At 48.4% G+C, this 27,396-nt stretch overlaps 1 long non-coding RNA gene across 2 annotated transcripts in view; it reads left to right on the plus strand.

The window, feature by feature from the left end:
* The window catches only part of LOC140641359 (uncharacterized), a 267,792-nt gene that overhangs the window by 129,972 nt on the left and 110,424 nt on the right, over positions 1–27,396 (plus strand). For both annotated transcript variants that reach the window (XR_012037892.1, XR_012037893.1), the window contains one exon: positions 16,145–16,330. This is a non-coding gene — a long non-coding RNA (uncharacterized lncRNA). The remainder of the gene's footprint in view (positions 1–16,144; positions 16,331–27,396) is intronic.

Genomic DNA, 27,396 nt, shown 5'->3' on the forward strand with positions numbered 1-27,396 from the left:
TTGGTAGGATAAAGCTTGGTTGGATGAAGACTGGATGAACAATCCTTGTCTTGAACTCTGTTTCCTTATATCTTGAAAATGCTGCCACACTCCTGCCCTGTTCTCTGTGTTGTTCTTAGGAAGTCTATGCCAGCCTACATTTCCTACCTGAATAAGTATTTGATGACTTTGCCTAGAGGTCCTGAGGATTTTGTTCTTTGTCATTAGAATTTAGTAGTCTTACTAAGATACATGTGAGAGGTGATAATTTCAGATCATTTTTCGAAGGCACACAGTAGGCCTCTTCAGTATGTTGATTTAAGATATTATTTCTGGAGAGTTTTTTGGATTATATCTCTAAATATTATTTCTGTTCCATTGTTTTGCTTTTCTGCTTCATGGACTCCAATTATACATATGTTGGACCTTCTTTGCCTGCCTTCCATTTCATCTCCTTTCTCGCTGATCCTTTTCCCTTTTTAAACTCATTTTCATCTTGTTTTATTTCATCTTTGTTTTACTACCTTTCCTCCATGTCTTTTATTAGATTTTCATTTGGCTCTACTCCCTCTTGGGCACCTTGTAATTTATTCTTTATTCCTGAAATAGTTTTGACTTTTTCTTCAAAAATTTTCCCCTGAGCTTGACAAACCCTCATTGAATTTCTTCTTGATTTTCTAGGTCCTCTTCTATTCATAGATTTTATATGTGAATGTAGGGGTTTTTGTTTGTTTTTTTAATCTTCACATGCTTGTTTTATAATAGTAAATTCAGTTTGAAATGTTACTTTATAGTTTTGTTCTCCTTCATGGTTGATTTTGTTTGGGGTAGAATTTTCATTAGCTGAAATGTTTTATGTTTTACCTTTTCTTCGTATAGGAACTTAGTATGAAACTAGTCTGATTTTTTTTTTTTTTTCTCTCACCCAGCCCTAGGCATTATTATGGAGAAGGTTTCTGTTTCAAGGGTGCCCTCTTCTGTCGATATAGTGAATTGCAGTTATGAATGAGTAGTTCTGGGAGTAGGGAGGGAGAGGGAGGGCCTGGTGTATTTTTTTTTTTTTTTTCTGGAGGATTCTTGGTTTTCCCCTTTGCCTTCTTTTTCTTGACTGCCACATGTCTAAGGAGTGACACCTCTTGTTCATTTATTTCCTTCTCCTCTGAGAAGCCATACTTCTCTGACTGCCACCTCCAACCCTACTCACTTTCAGGTATCTTCCCTGCATCCAGGATTGTAACCTGTTAAGTTGCAGACTTAAGTTCATTATTTTGCACCGGGTGGTGGTGGTTTTTAGCTTTGTTGGGATATAATTGAGAATTATTTTGTGTTTAGGTTGTACTTTCCCTTTCTGGGATGAATATGTGTTTCAACTATGTTCTCTACTCCCCTCTCCTTTTTTCCTTTTCTTTCTTTCTTCCGTTCCCTTTTTTTTTTTTTTTTTTAAGATTTTATTTATTAGAGAGAGAGAAAGGGAGTACAAGCAAGGAGAATAGCAGGCAGAGGGAGAAGCAGGGCCCCAGCTGAGCAGGGAGCCTGATGTGGGGCTGATCCCAGGACCCTGGGATCATGACCTGAGCCAAAGGCAGATACTTAATCAACTGAGCCACCCAGGCAGCCCCTCTCCTTTTGTTCTTAAGACTCCCTTTTTCTGCTGTCTGTATCCATAGAGCTACAGCAATGGTAGGTGCTCTTTTGGAACTTGGTACTCCTCTTTCTGCTTACATATTACTTGAAATTCATAGTATTATCCAACTAATAATGCTGAACATGTAGGACATGTATAGGTGTTTTGTGTATGTGGCTTGTTTTTTCCCTGTCTTGATTGCAGCATTTTTCCCCCTTTGGTTTTTAGGCATGAGGAGTTATTTGGATTAAGGAGCTGACCATTACCTTACACTCTTACTGCTGACTTAACAGTGAAAATAATGATTTTCTTTTTTTTTTTTAAGATTTTGTTTATTTATTCATTAGAGACAGAGAGAAAGAGAGAGAGAGAGAGAGAGAGAGAGAGAGAGAGGCAGAGACACAGGCAGAGAGAGAAGCAGGTTCCATGCAGGGAACCTGATGTGGGACTCAATCCCGGGTCTCCAGGATCATGCCCTGGGCCAAAGGCGGCTCTAAACTGCTAAGCCACCCGGGCTGCCTGAAGATAGTGATTTTCAAAGGAACTTTTGTCACTTCAACAAATGCTTTTAAAATTACTTGGATTAATGTATTACTATGGATAAATGTATCACTAAATGTGTTAGTCATGTTTATATTATTTTCTGTAGGAGAAAGGCCCTGTGGTGGAAGTTTTTAGAGATTGTTTCATGCAGATGGGATGCAGACCTGTCCTGGGTGAGAGGAGTTTTCTATAGAAAGAGAATTCCTCTTCTTCTTAAAAAGACCTACCCTGTTAACAAACTAGAATTTAAATAAAAATTTGAAAAGAAAACCATAAAAAACCTCCAAAACAAAAAACCAACCAAACAAAGCTGCACGCTTATCCTGAAGTTATTACAATTTTAGCACTGGCATTTCCTTACTATTCCTATGATTCAAGAATCTCTGCTCTCATCTTTTTGCTGGCCATTGGTGTAACATTAAGTTTTCAGTAATTTTTTTTAAGCATACAAAGAAGTACTCTGAACTCTTACATTTTTTTTTTCTTGATGGGGATGAATTCAGTCTGAGCTTTCTGTCTGTACCTTTACAGGTGAGAAGAGCCTGGGTTCTTCTAAGTGGCTGCTAATAAAGGAATCACAAAAATCAGGAGGTGGTGTTTCTAGTGAGGAAACCACATATTAATTGCTTCTTGGAGCTGCTGATTCGGTATTTCTGTTAGCGGTTTCCTAGGGTTTTTCTTACTCAATTTCTGATAGTTTTCTTTCCTTAATGGGTAGCCTGGGTGGCTCAGTGGTTTAGCACCGCCTTCAGCCCAGGGCGTGATCCTGGAGACCCGGGATTGAGTACCACGTCGGGATCCCTGAATGGAGCCTGCTTCTCCCTCCACCTGTGTCTCTGCCTCTCTCTCTCTCTCTCTCTCTCCTCTCTGTGTATTCTCATGAATAAATAAAATCTTTAAAAAAAGAATCTTCAGGGGTGCTTGGGTGCCTCAATTGGTTAGCAGCTGCCTTTGGTACAGGTCATGATCCCAGGGTCCTGGGATCAAGCCCTGCATTGGGATCTTGCTCAGTGGGGAGCCTGCTTCTCCCTCTGCCCTCTTCTGTTCTCCCTGCTTGTGTACTCTGGCTCTCTCTAATAAATAAAATAAAAAATATTTTTTAAAAAGGAATCTTCATAAAAAAATGAGAGCAATGTAAGCAAATATTTTTTGAATAAGACATAAAAACTGTTAACCATTCAAGTAAATAAGTTGATAAATCAATTCATTTAAACTTACAAACTTCATCAGAAGACACTATTAGAAAGGTGAACAGCCAGTCTGCAGAATGGAAGACCTTTCAAATGTCAGACCTATGTCTGACAAATGACTTGCATCCAGAATATATAAATAATTTTTGCAAATTGTTAAGAAAAAGAAGATGGCCCACCAGAAAAGTATACAAAAGACTTGAAAAGATGTTTCATAAAAGAGGATATCCAATGGGCAAGAAACATAAGAAACAGTGTTCAGCTTCATTAGTCATCAGGGAAATGCAAATAAAAAGCATGGTGAAATACACTGCATCTACCAGAATGACAAAAGTAGAATAAAAAAACAAAAACAAACTCGATTGTTTAAGGAAAAAAAAAAAAAAAAACCAAACTCGAGAGATAACCAGGTGTAGGCAAGGATGTTGAATACTAGAAATGACATATACTTTGGACAACTGTTGGTATGTACCGAGGTTAAATGTATTCCTCATGATCCAGTGTTTCCCTTCTAGCTATATACTTAACAGAAATGAATGCATATGAACATTTAAAAAGGTGCTAGAATGCCCATAACAACATTTTTAATAGCTCTAAACTGGAAATGACCCAAATTTCCATCAAGAATAGAATGGAGGGCAGCCCCAGTGGCGCAGTGGTTTAGCGCCGCCTGCAGCCCAGGGCGTGATCCTGGAGACCCTGGATCAAGTCCCACGTCAGGCTCTCTTCATGGTGCCTGCTTCTCCCTCTGCCTGTGTCTCTGCCTCTCTCTCTCTGTGTGTCTCTATGAATAAAATAAATAAAGTCTTTAAAAAAAAAGAAGAAAAGAATGGATAGGGGGTACCTGGGTGGCTCAGTGGTTGAGCATCTACCTTAGGCTCAGGTCATGATCCTGGAGTCCTGGGATCGAGTCCCACATCAGGCTCCCCACAGGGAACCTGCCTCTCCCTCTGCCTATGTCTCTGCCTCTCTCTCTGTGTCTCTCATGAGTAAATAAATTTTAAAAATAATATTTTTAAAAAGAATAGAATGGATAAATTAATTGCAATATATATGTATTATGTATGTATGTGTGTATGTATCTATATATACATTTTTCACACAGTGGAATACTAAGCTGCAATGAAAATGAATAGTATACAACTCTCTGTGATAACATAGAATGAAGCTCACAAACATAAAGTCGCACTTCAGTAAAAAGTTAAAGTAGAAAAAAAAACTCAGAATACTAATCTGAGCAAAATCCTAAAGCTCATGCTCAGTGGGAAGTATTCTTGTAGCTCTATGTAATCACAAGATCCTCCACATGTAGGACAGGTTGGCAGGGACATCCAGGGCTGATCAAGCCCCCAGCCCAGTGAAGGGACCAGTGCAGCCACCTGGCCAGCCTCTAAGCTATGTGACTAGGACAAATGGCAGAGGGAAAAGCCTTGATCTGGGCCCAAACTAAAAACAAGGACAGTCTCCTCACCCTCAAAATTCTAGCTTTGAGAATTCCTTTGTTTTAAATTAATTTTTAAAAATTCAGGCAATACAGAAATATAGTTTTTCTAAAATTTCACAGATGGTATGATGTCCTGGATTTGCTTTAAAACACTCCACAGTGTGGAGTGTCTGGGGCCATAGATGAAACCACATTGGTCATGGCCTGGCTGTCGACACTGAGTAATGGATACCTGCAATCTTGTTAAGAGTATTTTCTCCATTTTTTAATATGCTTGAAACTTCCTCCAGTAAGAACTAAGCACACCGTATGTAATTACTGAAAAGGTTAAAGTCCCGGTAGATCACTAAGCCTCAGATGCTCTCCCTCTCTCTTCCTATTCCCCGCCCCCCTCCGCACTGACCACTGTTACCAGTTTGGCTTTTATCTTAGGAGAAAACAGATGGAACATTCTAACTAGGGTAATTTGAGGAGGCTTTAATAGAGGAACAATATGTAGGTTATGGGGAACCCACAAAACATAGTACGACACCCCAGGGCTCGCTATAGCAAGAGGCGTTTCTCAAATTTAGGCCCCGGAACCTGGGAGAAGAGAGTGGTACACCCTGAAAAAAGCTATGATCTATGGTTGAGGGATATGGACAGTTTTTGGAGATTTCATAGGTGAGAGCTAGAAGAATTCATGGTTTAGTGTTGTCCTCTTCCATTCCTATCATCTCCTGCTGGTGCTCGCCATTGGCTGGGAGGCATGGCAAATCAGTAATGCCATCCATACAGCTGGCCTCCCGGGGCACAGAACATGGTAGAGAGTAGATCTGCAATGGGTATGTGGGAGATAATTGATAGAGTGTGGATCTTGCCAGATGTCTTCTGATACATTTGCATATGTGTTTATGAATCCAGAGACAATATGTGGTTTTGTTTTCAATGCTTTTTTAAAAATATGCATGGGATCATATATCATGCCTCACTCAGCAGCTCATGGTTTTCACCCATCAGCGTCCTGGTGTTCTTTCCATGCCAGGACCTCAAGATCAACCTCATGCTTCTCTTGTGGCTAATGGTATGCCACAGTGTGAGCATATTATAGTTTATCTTGCCATTCCCTCTTGACAAAACTTAAGTTGCTTCCATCTTAAAAATGTTGCCTTCATCCTGGAAATTCTCTTGCCATCTTGGCAACATCTGGGAAGTTGCCATATGCAATATGTCATTTGCTCCCACGGGGGTCTCATGCTCGGTTGAAAGTTTTTCTGGGTTGAAGAACATATTTAGCCATCTGAACGTCCTGGTTTTTGGCAGATGTGGGGAAAGAAGTCCATGAGGACAGAATCAGGAAGGCCATGAGGATAGAATCAGGCATTGGAAGATAGGTTTGAGTTCTAGGTTTGCCTGTGCCTTGCTGTGTGATGTTGGATAATCACTTAGCCTCTCTGATCCTCAATATTTTTCTTTGCAAACTGCAGATGACACTCCTACCCTTTCACATGCCCCACAGGGTAGCTGTGAGAGTGTCCTGAAATGAAAGGTGGGAAAGTGCTTGAGACAGAAGCCAGGGACAGTCACCTGTCATAGTACAAGGCTTAAGCTTTTCTCCTCCGGGCACCCCCTTGTAGTTAGGACAGGGCATTGCTGCCAATAAGCTGCTGTCTCCCTACACCCCTCACCTTTTGTCCTGACCCTCTTGTCCTGAGCTGTGGCTCAGACTCAGTTTCCCTGAGTGACAGAGCTTCCTTAGACCAAGGCCTGTCTGGCTCTGTGTTTTTGGGTAGTCTTCTCCACGAGGCTAATTTGCTATGGGATTTTGGACTCTTGGAAGACTGAACAGCTCTTAGAAGTGGATTCAAAGCCCAGTCTCTCCGACAGCAAGGGCTACGTGTGTGGACACCCTGCCATGCCTGAGGGCACTCTCAGTTTGATTTCTCAGGGTTGTTTGTGCTTTGACCTATAGTAGTTCCTATGCCTGTGTGCCTTGTTCCTTGGAACTAGTGACCGTGTTTCTTTTTTTTTCCTCTCCCCAGAGTGACTGGGATGGAGCTGTGCACACAGTAGGAGCCCAGCAAATCCAATTTCTTGTAAAAACCTCCCTGGGGCACTGTTGGCAGGCCCAGCATACCAAAAAGGCGGGTTGGCCCTTTATGGAAGTTATCAGGAAGATGAATAAGGCTTGAAAAGCGAGACTCTGGCAGGGTTGACTCAGACCTCACAGAATGGCTCAACCAGCCTTTGAAGAGCAGAGAGCTATTTACATCCTACTAATGGACCTCACTGGCTGCAAGCAGTCAGAGCTGCTTATAAATACCCTGGCTTAAGGCCCCAGCGGGAGTAAGGACAGAGAGAGGGCCAGGGAGAGCCTCTCCTCCTCCTCCCCTCCTCAGTATGGCATTTGCGGCGTGCGAAGCTCTGGAGGCAATGGTTCTAGTTTCATGGGAAGCCGCATGCAGCAGGCCTCTGCGTGGTAGCAGAATGGGTTTTAGTTGGCAGCGTGGTGTATGGAAGACGCTCCCTGCATGAGGTTCTTTGCATAAATAAATGATGACCAGCTGTTAGTCTTCCTCTTAGCATGAACATCCATCATGGCTTGTTTCAACTCTAAGTCTGGGAAGGAGAAGTTCAGACTCCCATGAAAGGCAAATGTTACTGTGATAGTCCAGCCCAGTCTGGCACACATCTGCCTAGAGAAATGCACAAACTGGAAGCACTGGCTGGGATCTATGCTTGCGGGTGAGGTGGAGGGTCTTGTGTTCTCTCTAAGTGCCCTGTACCTATAGAGCTCAACCTGTGGAGCTCAATTCAGCCCTGTGAGCTGAGCTGTATTTTTGTTTGTTATTTTTCAGTAGGAACACACAAGACCAGGCTCCTGCTGAGGGCCTGTTTGGTGGAGCCAACCTAGTAGTGCCAAGGGCTCCTTCCTTCTTATTGATGCCCGTTGCATCCCCTGCCGCTAACCTTGACTTACAGCAGACTTTGAGAAGGGACAGGTTGTCTGGGAAGGAGAAGGTCTCCCTCCTTAGGGCTTAGCCTCCAGGCTGCACATGATGGCCTTGGCCCACTGGCTGTGTGAATGCCCTCACTGGGGAGTAGCTGGTGACGAGCAAGGCAGAATGTGGTCATCAGTCTGGCAGACCCTCCAGGGCCATTCTCTGTCTGCCATATGTGCAAAGCCCCCATGATAGTCTTGTCAGCCCTCAGCCAGGCTCCTGGAGGGAGGCAGGGACCTGTCCTGCCTGCACCCCACCCCTCTCACAATCATGGAATGCTGTCACTCTCCTCATTCATTTCGGATTATTATTAACATTGCTTTTCTGTCTTTTTCTCTGTGAACTCATTTACTCATTCAGCCACCACTTCTAAAAAGATTTAATTTGTATCTGCAGTGTGCTGGGTCCCAGGAACACAGGGGTAAGCAGAACAGCAGTGGTCCTGATTCACTGGACCTGACATTTCACTGGAGGGGGAGCACAGTCAGACAAAACACAAGAGAGTGAAAGAACAGCATATGCAAAGGCCCTGAGGTAGTGTAGAGCTTGGCTCTCTTGTCGCATGAAAACCATCAGTGTGGCTGGCAGTGTAGTGAGTAAAGGCAAGCTGAGCCCGTTCATGTGGGGTGGCCAGTCCTGAGGCAGGCTGGTGAGGAGAGGAGCTTCATGGGTTCAATTGAAGCAAGGATATTTAACAGGAGTTGAGGATGTGGTGTACCGAGAATGTTGCTTTATGAATATCTGGTACCTTTGTTATAAGCATTTATTGGGAGCCTAGCGTTTGCCAGGCATTGCGTTGAGTGTTGAGGCAGAGTAAACTTAGTTGGGATCCATCTCCTGGAGGCAAAGAGAAACCCACAGGGCTCTTTACCTTTAGGTAACGTGGTGCGACCTGGAAGCGGAGCAGCAGTCATGCCCATGCCTTCTGTGAATTCTCTGTGAGATGCTTTCCCAGAAAGCACCACTCCTCTCCACCAAACCCCATTCCACCTGTCAGCCTGAGCCTTGGGCTTGTTTGGGTTCTTGCTGGAGATGTGGTTAGTGCTTTGCATACGGTTGGTGCATGGGACACCCAGACTCCGGGGAGTGGAAGCCATAAGGACCCTGTCCTTGGCAGGGGCAGGGGGGTGGGGAGGAGGTCTGCATTAAGGCATGAAAAGTATGGGGGCCTCAGCCCAACCTGCAGGTGAAGGAGACAAAGCAGCCCTTCCCAAAGCTGTAACGCACTGGGCACCTGGCACCGAGCAGTCTCTGTGTGGCTAGAGAAATGGAGTCCCGGAGAGGACATGACCAAGCTTCTGGGCTCACTGGTAATTATGTTTTCAATTTCACGTTTGAGAAGTACTTAAATTGATGCCTTTATGTGCACAGCTCAGATAGCTGCTGTTGGTGCCGTGAGCGTGGCTGGCTGTTCCCTAGGGAGCGGCCGGCAGCCACATCCAGGTGAACCCTCGGTATGTGTATCCCATGTCCTTTATTCCTGAGGAAGGGAGGCATCTCTGGCTGGAGAGGCTCTGCACCCTCATATTTTAGAAGGGATCATTTCATTTCTTATTCTCTTTGCTATCCTTGCAGGTTTGTGGGAAGCATTTATGGCTCCTAGCCTCTGGTTGGCCCCGTGGAGATCGCTCCAATCCTACCTTCATTTCTGGGTGTGCGCTTTCAGTGGGAGACAGTAGGGTGCAGTGGGAGGGCTGTGGCCTCCAGAGCCATGGTGCCTGGCTTCTAACTGTTTGACTTTGGGCAGTTGGCTTGACCTCTCTGGGCCTTGGGTCATTAGGGGAGAAGGGAGAGAGCTGGACAGGAAATTGCTCGCCAGGTGCTGATGCTTAAGCAGCTTTCCTGCATCAGTGGGTGATTCTTAAACTAGTGTGTGCATCACAACCACTTGGAAAGGGGAGCAAACACAGATGGCTGAGTTCTGCTTCTGGAGGATCCCATTCGGTAGGTTTGGGATGGGGCCTGAGAATCTGCATTTCTACCACATCCTCAGGTGACGCTCGATGCTGCAGGTCCCGGGTCTACACTTGGAGAATGACTGCATAGAGCTCGTCGTGTTCACTCATCATGATGACCCCCTAAACTTGGTATGAATGTAATTGTCACATTGTGGATAAGGAAATTAAGGATTAGGGGATGCAGTAACTGGCCCAGGGTCACACAAGCCCTATGTGGTGAAGCTGGAATTGGAATCCAGGTCCGTGCTTTGCAAAGCCACTGTTCTTAGAGTCTATGTGAAGGTGTGTGTGAGCTCTGACATGGTTTCTTCCTGGCAGGGGTGAGACACCCAGTCAGTGCTGCCTCCTGGCCCTGTACCTCTTTAGAACAAAATTGGGGGATCCCTGGGTGGCGCAGCGGTTTGGCGCCTGCCTTTGGCCCAGGGCGCGATCCTGGAGACCCGGGATCGAATCCCACGTCGGGCTTCCGGTGCATGGAGCCTGCTTCTCCCTCTGCCTATGTCTCTGCCTCTCTCTCTCTCTCACTGTGTGCCTATCATAAATAAATAAAAAAAAAAAATTAGAACAAAATTGGGACCTTTAGCCAAGATGACAGTTGACACTAACTGGTTTTTGTTATTGTTTTGTGATAAAACAGAACCAAATACTACTTAGAAAACTTGGATGGAAAATCCAGGCTCGAAATGCTGGGGAGCCACGCAGGTGCTGAACCATTAGACCCTAGTTGTCCTGCAGGGCTCAGAGCAGCTGCAGACTCATTCGAGTAGCCTCTACTTAGTGCCCTGCAGGACCTATAGCAAGGGGCCTCCCAGCCCAGGCCATGCAACTTCCCGGTCCCTTGAGCTCACTCCATCCTCTGACCTTGGCACAGTGAGAAAGGGCTTCCTTTTTAAAGATTTTATTTATTTTAGGGGGGGTAGGTATGATGTGGGGGTGGGGGGAGGAGCAGAGGGAGAGAGAGAAGCAGGTTCCCCGCTGAGCAGGGAGCCCAATGTGGGACTCCATCCCAGGACCATGGGATCATGAGCTGAGCTGAAGGCAGATGCTTGACCAGCTGAGTCACCCTGGAACCCCAAGAACTTCCTTTATAAAGTGGAGGCTGGCCTGATGAAGGCAGCCCAGGCTAGCAGAGAGAAGTCACAGCCTTCCAATTTCTCTGCCTCTTCTGATGCCCCTGAAGACAAATGGGCTTTGCTCTGAGCCCCAGAAACCTGTACAGACAGCATGGGTGCTGTCATGGGAGACTGAGCTCTGGGGAAGCAGTGGAAAGCTCAAAGCTGGGCCATCTAGGGAGGGAGCCTGACAGTGGAGAGGAGGCAGGGCAGGCCTGGCAGTAGGGCAGTCGGGGGTGGGGGAGTATAGCAGGGGCAAAGGTTCTGGGGGTGGAGATGCACTTGGCATGCTTGAGGCACAGTGTTAAGCTTCTTCCTACAATCCCGTCCTATCTTCCCAGCATTGTTTCCCAATGGAAACTTATCTTCTCCCCTGGTCATATGGTAGGCAGCTTACCTGTGGAGCTGAGGCATTAGGATTGGCTCCTGTTAGAGAAGGGGCCAGGGCTACAGTTTTTCAGGAGGAGCCGGGGCCCTCCCCAGCCTCAGCCATGCTTGGGGCTTCCATGGGGCCTGTTGGCTTTCTTCTTCAATTCTTAATCCAACCGTTTGTGCCAGCTTTCCATGCGAATTCTCTGAAAGTCAAGTTATCATGGGGACTTCAGCCGGAGAGTCCCTTCTTTGCCTGCCCCATGCCCCCCACCCCTTTATTTTCTTGCTGGCAAGAAGGAGTACATTTTGGAGAGCCATTGTCTGCATTCCAGCTCCCCCAGCCCGGAGCAGGCCAGCTTGAGCTGGTACCTTCATCTCAGTGAGCTCAACCCTAAAGTCTCTGGGTCTTAGCTGGATTAAGGGCCTAGATTGTTGCTGAGGAGGAAGGAGGTACCTCCATAATTGCTGGCTAAATCTACCTAACAATAGCCACATGTGGAGTCAGATTTGAGGGTTATTAAATATGAGCGCCATTCGCCATTCGTCCCGCAAAGATGCCTTTGTTTGCATAGCTGTGCAGAGTGGGGAGGGGGAGATACCAGAGCTGCAGAGTCCAAAGGGGGCTGAGGAGGCCCTGTCTCCAGGAAGGAACAGATGTTTTGTTCATGGAGAAGTGAAATGACCAGTCTCCTGGACCTGGCCTGAGCGAGTCTCTTTCTGGGGGCCCCAGACTCACAGGGCACAGACCTTCTCTGACTATAAGCTCCAAAGTCCCTGCATAGACAGGGGCTCCAGCTGAGCCAGTCCCTGCTGCTGTCTTAGATCATCTTGTCTCCCTACAGCAGCCACCTGGAGTCTTGGGTGTGACGTGGAGGGAAGGATGGGGTGCAGTGCAAGGATGCCCCTGTGCTGGCCCCTCTGCATCTATTTGGGTACATGGCTACATACTGCTCAGTGTTTTCCTGGTGCCTGTTACAGTGGAGGGTGAAGGGCAAAAAACATGTGTTTCAAGGGCATGCCGTTGGCGCTCAGCTCTTGCAGGGAAAGCTGGGCTGCTCTGATCCCTGCCCCACATTATGTGGCCTGTGAGCGGGTTTTGGGTGGCATGGGCTCATTTTGGCCAATTGCTGTTTTGGAGCCTCGAGGTGGGCACATGTGGCTGTGTGTATCTGTGTGATAGGGAAAGGCCTGGAATAAGAGTGGAAGCTGCCTCTTGAGGGGGTGTGATCCCAAGAAGGGTATTGCTGGGTTCCTGTGCGGCTCTCTCCTTTGGCTGCCCCCTAAGGCTCGGGGCTCTGGAAGCACAGGTCCAGCGGCGCCAGCTGTGGACCCTGGACGCAGGGCAGCGGGTGCTGGCTGAGGCAAAGGCCCCATGAACTCTGGCGCTCTGGGAGGGCTCACCCTCACCAGCTACCACTCTGGGTGAGCCCCAGAGCCCAGGGCAGACCTGCTTCCCTTCGGAGGGCCTGTCTCCTGTCGCTCCCCAGACAGGGTAACATGGTCAGCCATGGAATGCAGAATGTAAAGTCCAGCAAAGGCATATCTTCGATCCTTTGATTTTTGCTTTAAATTGTGGGTTTAAGCAACTCTGTAAACTAGGTTACTAAAGTTGAATTTCTAGAAAGGAACCTAAAGTAGAAAGACAAACAGGGAAGTTACATATGTATCATATGCCAGATCACAAACATATGTAAGTTTTTACAAATCAGTATAAATTTCTTTTTTTATGAGGGTGGAGGTGTTAGCAACCCTCCCATAATGCTGGGTGCAAATGACTGCAGTGCTTGGGCAAACATTGAAATGTGTTTTCTTTAAAAGAGGTACAATGCTTTATCCTTTGTCTGTTTCTACACGGCTCTGTTTCTTACAATGTTTTTCCCCCATTTTTTTTTCCTCTGAGAAAGCCACAAAATTTCCTTCTCTAGACAGTTGTCTAATATATTTGTTACAACTTATATTTGTGTATTTATACTATAATTGGTACTGAAATGCTGTTATGCATGGTCTGTACCCTGCCTGGAGCCTGTGTCACTAACGTTTCCAAGAACACTCTGACACCAGCTGTTCTCAGATGGAATTAAGGGCATAAGAGAGGGGCGAGGGTGGGGGCAATGGGCGAAATAGGTGAAGGGGACCAAGGGGTACAGACTTATAAGATAAATAAATCATGGGGATGTAAAGCACAGCAGAGGGAGTATAGTCAGTAATGTTAACTTTGTGTAGTGATGGATGATCACTGCTGAGCCCTGAGTAATGTATATAAATGTCCCATCAGGATGTTGTGATTCATCTGAAACAGATACAGTGTTGTGTGTCAACTGTACTTGAGGAAAACAAAAAAGGAGTAGGGATAGGGTAAGAGGTGAGGGAGAGAAAAGTATGGGCTTTGGTGTTGGTCGATGGTTGAAATCCCAGCAGAGCACTCTTCTCCCTGTGTTACCTGTGTTCTTCAGGTTACCTAACCTCTCTGAGCCTCCCCTTCACAAGGGGCTACTGCTCTCCAGCTCTGTGCTGGCACAGGAGGGGTTCTTGGTGACTGGAGCAATTGTAACTGGGGGGCGTGGGGTTCCTGTAGCTGGGGCTTAGTCACCTGGGCCCAGGGAGCTTCAGTGGTCAATTGAGTCCAATCCCTGCTTCTTGTCTGGCCTGCCTTCCAGGCATCCCCATAAAACAGCACCCAATACCACTGCCCCCCACCCCTGCCAATCTCCGGGACCTCAGGGGAGGGAGAGCCCAGACTCCTGCTTACTAATGCATTCCAGCATCAAACCCTCAGAGCCAGGAAGTCCTCCTGTGCGTCTACACTTAATCCCCCTCACCAGATTCGAAGCTTATTTTCTCTTGCTGTTTCCTTAGGGGAAAAAGACAGAGATTTTGCTCATGCAAGATGTCGGACTTCCGTGGCCAGCAGCTCTAGGTTGCAATCTCCCTGGGAAATCAATGTGTGAGGAGATCTAGGAGGCCACGAAAAGGGCTGAGGAGAGAGGCGTAACATCCCGGGCCTTGTCCTTTCCCAGCCCTTGGAGGAGACCATACTGCTGTAGTGCTCACGTCTTCCCTTGGGACCTGTGTAACTCAGCTGCGAGCTCCCTCTCTGCATGAGGCTCGCTCACAGGGATCCAAGATGTACTCTGATCGTGCCACCCCAGCACACCCACCTTGCACTTCCTCCAGGGTCCATGTCAGGGAACGTATCTCTGTCCATTCACACAGCTGGATCCCTGGGAGGTGTCTTGGCACACCCTGTCTCTAGCCCCCTGGGGGGATCCAGCCCTAAGGCTTGTTGATTGGTTGTCTCACTGCCCTTGATGCCCGCCATCCATCACTTCTGCTCATCTTCACAGTTGCCGCCGAGGGCACTTGTCTTGGCCCTTCCCCCCTCACCTGCGCAGCTGCAGCAGCATTCTGGCTGCCTGTCCCCTTTGATCTTGCCCTCCTGGTCCATTCTCCACGTAGCACCTAGAGCCAGCTCCGAGAATCATACACTAACCCTTGCACTCACCTGTGTGAGCCTTCTGATGGCATCCCATCGTCTTTTGTATAAAGACCAACTCCTCTGTGTGACCTTTGAGCCCTGACCTGTGGCCATGCTGCTCCGCTTGCTCTCTGCTCTCCAGCCACTTTGGCCACCTTGTCCCATTTCCTTAGATCATGCCATGTTCTTTCTTATCCCAGGGCCCTGACATGTGGTCTCCCCTCTTCCTGGACTACCTTGTGCTCTGCCTGAGTCTGCCTGGTTAACTGTCATGTTAGATGTCACGTCAGTAGTGACTTCTGGCAAAGCCCTCCCTGGCTGTTGGGCTAGCTCCCATGCCTTTAGGAAAAGCTCTCCTAGACCAGAATTCCTTTCCCTCAGAGTTCCTAGCTGAGTTTACAGTTAGGCATTCATGAGCATGGCTGTTTGATTAACAGCTGTCTTGATAACCCCCCTACTCCCCATGCCTAATTTTCTTAGCATCCTTTCTGTGGTCATGGTCCTTTCATAAGCTGGGTTCTCTTTGGGGTAGGTTTGGGGTTTAGACCAGACTCGAGCCATTCATCTGGTGCTTTATGCGGGGCAGTTGTCAAGTCTTGGGTTACAGTAGCTTTATGCTTCTGTGTGGCTGCTGTGCCATTCATGTACAGTTTTTGTGAATGGGATCATACTCAAACGCTAGTAGAAGGGCTCTTGTTGTTTATAGGAACCCTGTGGTAAAGAAAACACAATCCTTTGGTATAGCAAATAATTATCAGCTAATTTGTCCCTTCTGTGACTTCTGTTTATTCAATGTACTGAAAGAACTTTGTTGATCACTTATTAGAGAAACAAGTGGCATCAACTGGCCAGAAGGTCCTTGTGGGAATAACATCAAGGGGCCCTGGTGGTGATGGTGTCTTCTCAGTCAGCTAGCACTACTTCCAAGCCTCAGCATTGATAGAAAGGGCATTTAGTGCTTCCCACAAGGAAATTGTCAGAATGAATTCTCTGTGTCTTTTCCCACTACCCCCCAGACTCCATGTCAGACATAAAATGCCCCCTGCAGCTCTGGGCTGTCAGTATGGATGGGGAAAGATACCAGCTTGATAGGGCAGGTGGTTTCACGGGAAGCTTGGCCTGGGTTTTCATCCTGGTTCTGTCGCTAGGTCTCCATGTAAGCTGGAATATGACTTCAGCTCCTGAGCTCCGTCTTCTGCCTAATACATCTCTTACAGACATACGGGCTCATTCGAAGGTAGTATTCAAATCCAGGGAACCCTGAGGATTGAAATAGACCACTCAGCAAATTCTAATCTAGTATGATGATTTTTAAATGCCTGATCTTCTGTCCTAATGTGTAATCTTCTTGTATAGGTCCACCTTATTTCCCCAGGGCCTCAGTTTTCACATCTGTGAAACAAGATGGGTTGATTCTGGATTGGCACGTAGGAGAACTAAATGCTGTCTCTATCTGTCCTCCACAGCAAAGGCAGATGTCACTACTGAGCTCCAAGAATGTGGTCCTCTGCAGCAGAGCCATCGGATACCCAGCCGGCACTAAGCTCTCCAGGTCTCAGCCAGTCATGGAGACTAAATCCTCACAAATCATCTGGGAGGTGTGGACGAGAGAAGCAAGGCCCAGGGAAGCTGACTCACCCAAGACTTGGGAGGTAAGTGCATCTGTGAACTGACAGCTGGCTCTGGAAAGGTTGTTTGGGTGGATTCTTATGTCAGGAACGCACTGAGCCTTTCCAACTCTAGGCCAAAATGGGCCACTCATGTGTTTCAAAGGCAGCAAAACTGCTGCACACCTTTGCTACACACCTCCTAGGGGGCACTTGACTTTGTCCTCTGATGCAGGTCACTGTGCTGGTATTTCTTTGCCTGTCTGCCTGCCTTCCCTCCTGGGGTGGACACAGCAGACCTCAAAAAGGATCCTGCCAGTCCCCACCAAAGCAAGTCCATGGTCATAGCCATGTCCCTTTCTGAGGCCTGGATCCTGAGTACTCTCTCTAGAATAAGTATTTGGGGCTGTGTGCCCTATGAGATGTCATTCTTTAGAAGAAAGCTCGTCTCTCATCTTTGGAGGAACTTTTCTACTCTGATGTCCTCCAGACAGAGACTTGGAGACAGAGTTATTTGGTGGGAAAGGACATGGGGAGAACATGCTGCCTACCTGTGTGCATCCAAAAGCTTATGTGGCTCTGAGCTCCCTTTCCTTCCCTTCCTTCAATGTTAGGTGGTCAGGAAGAAAGGGCCTGCCATGTGGGGCTTGAGCTGAGATCTCGAGTGGGGAGCCAAGTGGGCAGTGTAGCATTGGGTTTGGGCTCCCAGGGCAGCAGGCCCAGCTGAGATACCTGGCTCTGCAGAGTAGGGGTTAGGGTCCGTAGAGGCCTGGTTGCTGGGGCTCCTCCTCCCTGTCCAGACCCCGACGGTCAGAGGCACATCTGTGGGAGAGGCCAAAGTCCTCTCTGGTATCTGTACTTCGGATCCACTTCTCTAGTTTATTCTTTCAAGTTTACTTAAGAAATTGATGTAATGAAGACATTATGTGGCCAAGACGGTTAGACCCCACCTGTGACCTCCACACCCCAGATCCAGGCTCCCCTCCCCCACTCCTCAGGCATGTCCCCGGAGCCACATGCCCCTGCTTGTGAATCTGGGCATCTCAAACAGACACTTCGCTCTGACCTGGTTATTTAACAAATTCATTTGGGGGCGAGCTCAGAGATGAGGATCGGAGGAGAGAGAGAATTGTCTTTTCTTAACTGTCCCCAGGACGCCTTGAGCAGGCTTGGAGGATTCTCGCTAATCTAATCCCTGTCAGAAAAGGAACGATAAAACAATTCAGGCTTTAGAAGCCAAATCCCCTTCCTGCACTCACACTGTTTCTAGATCTCTCCCTTTTCGTCTCCCCCCTGTTCACGCTGAAGCCGAGTGAGGGCTTCAGTGGATAAAGGATTTCATACTCCGCTCTTCCATTTTTCATATTTAAATTTGCTTTCCTCTCCGGTTTGACTTTCCACTGACCCTTGAAGAATTGGCGTATTTCAAGGAGGGGTGGCGGGGGGTGGGGGAGGGGGAAGCGATCTCATTATAGGATATGAGAAAAATGGAGCAGAGTTTTAAAACTTTTAATGACTAAAACGCAGTGTTCCAAGTCGGTATTGCGTTGGAGTTGAAGTCACTGTTTGGTTACAAGTGTTTTAGGCCTAAACGGGGTTGATGACATCTGTTTAATTTTAGATGTCTGGAATACATTCTGAAAATAATGAAATCCAAATGTATGACCAAATTAGAGAACAATTTTATCTGCGACAAAGAAGTTTTTAAAATAAGAGCAAACATTTCGACCAAACAAAGCTTTCAAAGACCCATCAAACCTTTGGTCATCGTGCCTTGACTTTTCCCAGTGGGTCTCCACGGTTGAGAGAACTTTCCTTTCCTTTGTGTGTGAATCAGATGTTATTATGTAATTTCATACCCATTTTCCTGTCCTTTCCCTGGGTGCGCACACTGCTCTGTGCTGCCAACCCTGGAGAAGACTGTATTTAGGGGAGCAAGGCCTCTTCACAGGAAAGCTCTGTTGGTGAAGCACAGGGCTCGTGTCACAGACACTTAGGGGCCACTTGTCAGCTATCACATAATGGACTGAGCCGTCTAGCAGGGGACCCAGAGAAAGCTAACAAGTGCAAAGGCCTCGGGAATGGGACAGGGGCCTACACTGGCCATGCGCTGTGTGACTGCAGCAGGCCCTGACTCTCTGGGCCTCAATTTTCCAGCCATATGAGCAGCTCAGGGATTCTGGGAGGCTTGTCATGGCAGCTTCTCTGCTGGCAGATGCTGTTGTGGTTAGAACCCCCACTACTGGGAGGTGAAACGGATAGTTCTTCTTCTCTTTCCTAGAAGCCTAGCATCTAGGGTGATAGAGAGACTCTGTCCGTGTACGTCTTTACTGTCCTCATCCTGGGAAGTCCTTTGAGGGTAGTGTTGGCAGACAGCCATCCCTGTGTCCACCCTGTGCTGCCAGAGTAGACCTAATGTCCAGCATGCCCCCTCATATACAGACAGAAAGTGAATTATGGTCCCAGTTCTCCCTCACGTCTGAAAACACTTGGCTACTGGGCAAGGTGAATCCTGCCCTTCCTGGGTGTTTACACCTTCCAAACATCTGTGGACTCTTCCTTCCCTGCCTTGTCCCATTCCTCCAAGGTCGGCTCCAGCCGTCTCCTGAGAGCCAGCCCCATCTGCTGAGGGCCTCCAGTGCCAGGCCTAGTGCTGTTTGGAAGGCTCAGCCAGCCCAGGGTCCACTTCTGGGACCATGGGCCCCTGAACCATTGTCTGCATGTTTCATTCCTGGCTTGGGCTTGGGTGCTGGATATCCCAGAGACCAGCAAAGGTTTCCCAAGTGTTTGCTCTTGACCAATGACCACAGACAGGCCTGGAAATGGGGGTTATAAGCATGCAGTGCTTGAGCTGAAATGCCCGGGGTGAAGCTTGGGCTTGGTGAAGCCTCCAGGCCACTGGCCTCTGCAGAAACGAGCAGGTTGAGATGTTAGTTGTTGTGGACAGATGGCAGATGGATGGATAATGCTGAGCTGAGCCCAGGCCTGTCCAGAACTCTGGGCTGGGTCTGTATATTTTATCTGTTAGCCATCTGGCTAACTTCTTGGGACTTTGGTGGTCAGCAGACCCCAGCCCTTCTGTTGGGAGGCATCATTGGCTGTGCTCTGTGCGGGGTTGGAGGATGATGTGATGGCTGCATTGTCTGGCAGGTATATTCAGGTACTTTTGTGGGAACTCCTAGAGGCCCCATGGTCAACGGGCATAGACTGTGCTACCTTAAGGATAGTGGGCTGTAGTCAGCAAGAAGGAGGTCTGGAGGCAGGGGCAGAGTCACCCCTCCAACAAGAGGTAAGGAATGCAAGGTGGGAATTTCACTTAGTCTGAGGGCTGCGGGATGGAGAGAGTGGAGCAGCTGGGCTGGGAGTCAAGAGATATGGCCCTTGCTCCATGTGACTTTGAGTGAACCAGGGACCTTGCTGGGTCTCTATAAAATGTGGAGGTCAAAACCAACCTGACAGGCTCATGGGGAAACCCAGATAATAAATTGAAATTAAAAACAGTTATAAAGAAGGCATTTTGTGAAGGCTTGGACCAGTATAGGAAGTTTGCATTTTGTTGGTACTAACAGAGATTTCCAAGGAGTAGTGATGACAGTAGTGAGTTCATCCTTCCTGTGGTGTTTCCCAACCCATTCAGGGCAGTGGGGTTGAAAGAAAATGAAATTAGGAGCCAGGCCTTTGGATTTCCAGGTTTCTTGTATCTAACTCTCTCTGTGTGGCCTTTGGTAAGTCCGGCCTGTTTTTGGGTCCTAGTGTCCCCATCGGTAAAAAGAGAACCGCGGTGCCCACTCTGCTTTCCGCATCCAGCTGCTCAGAAGGTGGTGGGGTGGTGTGAGTCAGCATTTTTGCAAATGAGAAGCACCATGGGGATGGGTTGGGCTGATGTTGATGGCACTGGTTGCTGGAAAGGGTGTTCAGGCCAACGTAAATTGATGCAACTCCAAGGGCCAGTGGCCTCTGGGGGACTATTCAGAGCTGGATGTTCTCCTGTGGCAGGTGCACGCTGTCAGGTTCCCAGGCTAGGGGGCTCAGTCCCTAACTTTTTGTGTGGAGTGAGGGGCTGAGTCATCCAGAGCTTTGTCAGTGTGGCCATAATTCCAGCCCATACTCTGCAGGCATCAAGTAGACCTTAATGTTCTCGGTATGGTGCAATGAGTTCACAGCATCAGGGTTGCGACTAGCTACTTGGGGAGACCGTAAGCACAAAGAGGCATAGGCACGTTTTGCCAGATGTGTTGCCAGAAGGGAACCCTGGGGGCCAGGCTTGGTGCTGTTTTGCTTTAATAGTCTTTAGTTTTCTGACCAGTTTCACTTATTTATTTTGAGAGATTTTATTTACCTATTTGAGAGATGGCAAGTGCATGTGAGTGTACAAGCAGAGGGAGCGAAAGGGAGAAGCAGACTCTCCGCTGAGCAGGGAGCCCCGATGTGGGGTTCGACCCCAGGATCTTGGGATCAGACCTGAGCTGAAGGCAGATGCTTAACTGACTGAGCCACCCAGGCGCCCCTTCTGAGCAGTTTTAGACACACATCAAGATTGAGGGGAGGATACAGAGAGTTCCCGCACACCACCCCAGCCCCATCCTGGCATAGTCTCTCCCCTGTCATCAACATCCCCGGCCAGAGTGGGACCTTTGTTATAGTTGGTGAACCTGCTGTGATGTGTCATTATCACCCAAAGCCCACAGTTTACATTCAAGTTCACTCTGGGTGTTGTACATTGTATGGGTTTGGATGAGTGTATGGCGACATGTATCCCCCATTATCATGTCACATGGAGTACTTTAAACACCCTAAAAAAATCTCTGTGCTATTTATCCCACCCTCCCCATCCTCCCTTCAACTGATATTTTTACTGTCTTCAGAAGAAATGTTCTCAGAGAGGTGAAAGTCCCTTGGCCATAAGGTATGAGCCCTGCCCAGGTGACTCCTGAGCATAAGGCTGTGGCTTAGTAGGTGGTCCCCAGGCCCAGCACAGGCCTGGCCCATGGCAGCTTGGGCACTGGAGGTGGGGTAGGGGGTGGGGTGGAGTGGCGGCCAGCCAGCAAGCCAAGGCTGGTATTCCTACTCCCCTTTGCCACCAACCCTAAGCTCTGACATAATCAGGACATTGATTGCCACCCTGTGGATATTGGATTTCATGGGACAGGCCAGGGTCTTGGGGGAGGTTGGGTGGGTGGTAGGAGGAGGGATGAGGAGATGGGAGGAAGAAGTCATTCACATCATGGTGACTGAGCATCACGTCTGTGCTGGGCACTGTGTTAAATGCTGAAGATATAACATGAAGCGTGACAGATGAGCTCCCTGCCTCTTGGAGCTCGTATTCTGGTGAGGGACACATCCAGTATGCACGGATATAAAGAAATATGAGAGTTATCAGCTGTGACAAGTACACTGTAGAGCATTAAAATTGGGTCATGTGGAGAACTCTTTAAAACTGGGTGGTCAGTGGGGATCCCTGGGTGGCGCAGCGGTTTAGCGCCTGCCTTTGGCCCAGGGCGCGATCCTGGAGACCCGGGATCGAATCCCATGTCGGGCTCCCAGTGTATGGAGCCTGCTGCTCCCTCTGCCTATGTCTTTGTCTCTCTCTCTCTCTGTGTGTGACTATCATAAATAAATAAAAATTATAAAAAAAAACAAAACAAAACTGGGTGGTCAGGGACATTGTCTCTGAAGAGATCCATGTGACGAGGAGTCAGCTGTGAGAAAATCAGGGGAATGTATTGCAGGCAAATAAAACCACAGGTGCAAAGGCCCTGGGGTTCAATAGTTCTGGTGTGTTGAGGATGCAGAATGGACAGTGCAGATGGATTTAGGAATCAAGAAGAGAGTGGTAAATGAGGATATGGGTGAGGTAGAGTATAGACTGTGTGGGGCTATACAGGCCAAGATCTAGGAGTTTGGATATAATTCCGAATATAATGGGAAGCCGGGGTGGTGATAGTGGTGCATGATGGGATTTGTGTTCTAAAATGATCCCTTTGACCATGGAATGGACAGTGGATTGGTTGTAGAGAGCAAAGATGGAGGACAAGAGGTCAATTAGGCTAGTAAAGGAGTGTTGGTGCAAAATGGTGGTGGCGTAGACTGACAGGGCACAGAGGGGCAGAGAAGTGGGTGGATCCACATGTGTTTTGGAGGTAGAGTCACTAGGGTTTTCTGACGAGTTGGCACTCTGCCCACACAGTTGGCCAAGCCAACGATCACACCCAACTTCCCTTCTTTCCTCAGCCCCACAGCCATTGCTGAGATGGGGAGAGGAAGAAGAGCAGACTTGGGGGAGAGGCAGTCAGGGGTGCAACTTGGGACTTATTAAGTTTGAGGGGCCTATCAGGCATATAAGTGACGACGTGAAGGAGGCTGTCATGCGCAGAGAGCTGCAAGGAGAGTAGACCTGGGTCTCAACACTTGATGTCACTGGTGTGGTGGTGGCATTTGACAGCCACGGAGTGGGAAGAGGCGGTGGGCCCTGGAGAGGACAGAGGAGGGCTTGTAGAGTGAGCTCTTGGGCTGTGCGGCCTTTATGTATGGGGAAGCCAGCCAGTGAGGGCGCGGGGAAGGCATGGCTGGGGGCGTGAGCATCCTGCAAGCAGGAGGAGGGAAGGGCTTGGCGGGGAGGCAGTGGTGAAGCCTGCCTGGGCAGGGCCAACTGGGTGCCGTGGGTGAAGGCGTGCAGATCTGTCCACGCACGGGGCCCATGTAACTCTCCAGGTGTTTTGCCAAAGTAGGAAGCAGAGACATGGGGTGGCAGCTTGAGGGAGATGGGGGGGGTGTCAATGTAGGGGTTTCTGGATATGGGAGATATTACAGCAAATTTGTCTGCTGGTGTGAATGATGCAGATGGGAGTTACTAGTCCCTAGGTAGAGGGGATGCCGACAGGACGCACGTCTCTGCTGGGGCCAGGGAGGTGGGCCTTGGTGTACAAGGCAAGAGTGGGCCTGGAATAAGAGCGGGGATACTTTCTTTAGGTCTGTGCACTGTAGGGGAGGCAGACACAGTGGACTTGGCCGAGAGATGCCTACAGTTCTCCGACCCCAGATGTCTGTCCCCAGACCAGACCTCTGTCCCCATCCTTCTGATTCCCCATCTGCCTCCTGATGTCTCCAGCCTTGTGCTTCTGAGTATACTTGTCCTTTCCCACTTAAGCGCCTCACTCTTCCCCCTTCTACGGCCTTCCATGTCTCAGCCCATTATTCCCCAGCCTCTTACCTCCTTCCTTCAAGGAGTCTTCTGGGATTTCCTCAGGCCACAGAGCTCTCTCTCCAACTGGGCTGTTGGGGCCCTGATGATGCAGGACCCAGACAGGTGCCTGGTCGCTAGGCTTTCAGGGCCAGTGGGAGCGATGCTGTCTTGTCATACCTTGTATGCCAGTGTTGTGAAGTCCTCTGCAGCAAGGTAGCAGGCCGGTAGTTTGTGGAGAGAGAAAAGATAGAGAGCTTGGGTGTGGGTCTCACTTACCTGGGTTCAAGTCAGAGGTCCTTACTAGTTATATGACCTTTGGCAGCTTTTAATTTAATTTGATTTTTTATTTAATTTTTAAACTTTTTTTTTTTTTTTTTTTTTTTTTAGATTTTATTTATTCATGAGAGACACAGCGAGAGGCAGAGACACAGACAGAGGGAGAAGCAGGCTCCCTGCAGAGAGCCCAATGTAAGACTCGATCCCAGGACCCCAGGATCACGCCCTAAGCCGAAGGCAGATGCTCAACCATTGAGCCACCCAGGCATCCCCTCATGGCATCTTTTTTAGAAGCCTCTCTTTGTTTGCCCCTCTGTGAAGTCAGGTTAATAGGATTTACCTCACTAGCATTTGCTGTGGTTTAAATGAGCTAATGCACATAAACTGCACCTGCTACATTATTAGTGCTCAATAAATATCATCATCATCATAATTATTAAGGTTTTTTTTTGTTTTGTTTTTTAACCTACCATTTCTTCAGTGGGACCTTAGGGAAGTTGCTTGACCTTTCCATGCCTGGTTCCTCTTTGGAAAACTGCAGCTGGTAACAGTGTCCTCCGTAGGGGGCTGTGGACTCTAATGAGCCAAAATGTGTGAGGAGTGGAGTCTGAAAGCGGGCACACAGTAGGTGTTCAAGAAGAGGAGCTCGCTGCTGGTGATGATGACGATGGTGGTGGTCATTGTCTCTGCATTTTGGTTTCCCCTGCTGAACCCCCACTGACACTGGTGGGGGGTCGCCTGGGGATCCCACCCCCTCTGCTGAGCTCTGGCTAACGTGCCCCCCATCCCCACTCCCGCTGCCCCCAGGCTCAGCTCTTCACACTTGGCTTCTCACCCTGCCCCATGAACCCATTCATCTCTGGTTGTGAGGCTCCAAGGCTTTGAAAATTACTCTTAAAAAATTGCACTCTTCTGACCCTTTAAACTTCACATCCAGCCCTCTTAGTACACTAATGAAGCCCAGCCCGGGCTGTCTTAGGCATTTCAGAGAAGTGTGGCTGACAGTGCCTTTGTAATTTACATAGAAACATAGGGACACACATGGACCCAAATATGTATCTGTATAATTAAGGATAAAAATCATAATCCCCTAAGCAAGCTGTGCTAGTGAGCATCAGGTTTAATAGGGATTATGAGGAGGAATTAAAGTCGCCCAAGGGGTACACCGAGAGACTTCAAACACCTTTCGGAAAACAAATTAACGTGGTTTTCAGAAATCATTTTCTCAGGGCAGCAGAGGGTTTTCCTTGGGCTTCCCTGCTTTCTTTTGAGATGTATTTTTAACACTTGTATAAACAGTTTGGGCCCTTGATATGGGGCTTCCTGTGCTCCTTTCATTAGCTGGTGTCTCAGCGAGAATTCGGCTCATTATCCGGGCATTTTGATTTCCCTGGCTGCTGCTACTGCTGCTGGGCCCGGCCTGGGGCCATCCTATTTTCTTTGCTGTTGCCTAGTGGTGTGGAACCAGTTGGTGTGTGGCTGGGCCTGTTTCCATGTCTTTCCACCCAAGCCTGGCCTCCCAGAGGTGCTTTCAATTCCCTGGAGGACGGGACTTCTCAGGCACGGGGCAGTGGCTGGGAGGTTGGGGACTGGCCCTCCCTCAGGATTGTCTGAGAAGGTGGCAGTTGCAGTCTACATCACCCAGGCTACACTGGCCTCTTTTTTTATTTACTCTGCTCCTGCCTTCAGGTGCACCTGCAGGGGAATGTGTGGGCTCGACAAGTACTGAGTTCCCCATCACTGGAGGTATTCAAGCAGTGATCTGGCCTAGGTTTTGTGGGAATCTGTGCCCAGCTATAGAGCAGACCTGGATGGTCGTTAAAGTCCCTTGTAATCCTGAGGTTCTGCAATTGATGCTTTACAAAGTGGAGTCTGGGCAAGGCCTTGCTGACCTTTACAGCTATAGGGATACCTCTGATAGAAGATGCAGCACTGGGGCTTTAAACAATCACTATTAGTGACCTCTTCTCTGCTGTCCTCCGCTTGGGCCCAAGGAGGTGGTGCTCTCTTCTCTGGAAGTTTCAGACCTATGCTCACTCATAGGATTTTCTTTAAAGACTTGATCCTGTCAAGTCCCCTGTAGGGACTCAGAACAAAAATTCCAAGTTGTGTCTACCTAAGTTCCCTTTGGAAACTCACTTTCTTCCTTTAGAAAACGAGGGTAATAATAATTGCTAATTAAGCGCTTAGTGTATGCCTCACACTGTTTGAAGCTCTCGTTTCTGATCTACTTAAGCAGAGCTGTTAATGCTCACTCTATAGAGGAGGAAACTGAGGCCCAGGGAGGTTAAGTAACTTAGTCAAGGCCACAACTAGGGGGTGATGGATGACAGCGAATATTAACTAGCTACCGGGCATCTGCTGAGTGCATCATAGGAGAGTGGAGCTACTGCCTTGATCTACCCTGTGTAAGAAGCCAGGTGAGCACAGCCAAGGTGTGGGTCTTGACCTCTTGAGAAGGCTCAGTGACATTAATGCCTCCCCCCTTGGTCAGCACCTTGGCCAGGCCTGGCAGGGGCCAAGTGGTGAGTGTGATGTTGCCTTAGCCATAGCGAGCAGAGCTCCTGTGAGCTGGCCAACTGGCAGCATCCAGATTGGGCCAATGGGCATGTATCTTTTAGAGGTTTTCCTCACCTTTGCAAGTGGGCCGGCAGTGGGAGGGGAGTTCCGTGAAGCTGATTCACTCTGAGTTTGCGTGAGGCCATGTGTCCGAAGTCACTTCTATTTCCTGCTCCTGTTGGTCAAGTGCCTGTAAGGCAGGAAGGAGGCAGCTACCTTATCTCGAGGGAAGGGGCTCTCAGAAAGGGAGGGAGCATGAATTTCCCTGAGTTGGAGGTGAGGACACGGACAAGCCCCAGCTGGAGTGGTCACGTAATCCTGGTTCCCACTGGAACTGTGTGCAGATCAAGAGTTCCCACTCCCATGCCTCCCCAGCTGCCAGCTCTGACCTTACAGGGGTCTCATGTCAGAGAGCTGTGGTCACCAGGGGCAGCTGAAAGGCAACAGAAGAGCTCTACTGTTTGCAAGTCTGGCTTCACCAAGGAAGTGGGATTTAGGTTGAACTTTGAGGTGCCTGTGGATTTCTCTCAGCAGAGAAGGGGGCGCTGTTGTTTCTGAGAGCATCCCTGGAGCATGGACGATACTGAGTTTGCAGTCCCCATGCTCTTAGTTCATGCTTGTGACAGTCCAGTGCTGCTTTCTGCCTTTTATAGGTGATGGGACAGAGAGGGAATAGGACTTGCTAAGGTCACACAGCTGAATCTGGACAGAAGCGTGCCCCCTCTCTCTCCCCTGGCAGCTGGAGGAAAGTGCAAGCGATGGCAAGGAGGCTTGGAAGGACCTGGGGGGGGGTTCGGGAAACAGCTGGAGGGGAAGATGAGAGGGGGTGGCAGGGTATGAGGCTGGAGTTGCTGTTGGTGATGGCTCTGTCTGCCCAGAATGTCAAAACCTCCGTGGTATACCAGTAAGCGCTTAACAACCTGCTCTCCCAGGGGGAAAATTAAAAAAAGATAAAGGAAAAACAAAAAGGTCCTGACGTGAGGTGTTGACGATGTCCATGGTGTAAATGTTTCTGCCTTGGCCAGCTTGACATTACCAGTGTGATGGCAGTGAACAATACGTTGTCCTGAGCCATTGTGGGCTGCACTCCAGG

Source organism: Canis lupus, chromosome 10 (assembly GCF_048164855.1).
Source record: "Canis lupus baileyi chromosome 10, mCanLup2.hap1, whole genome shotgun sequence".
Taxonomy (NCBI): domain Eukaryota; kingdom Metazoa; phylum Chordata; class Mammalia; order Carnivora; family Canidae; genus Canis; species Canis lupus.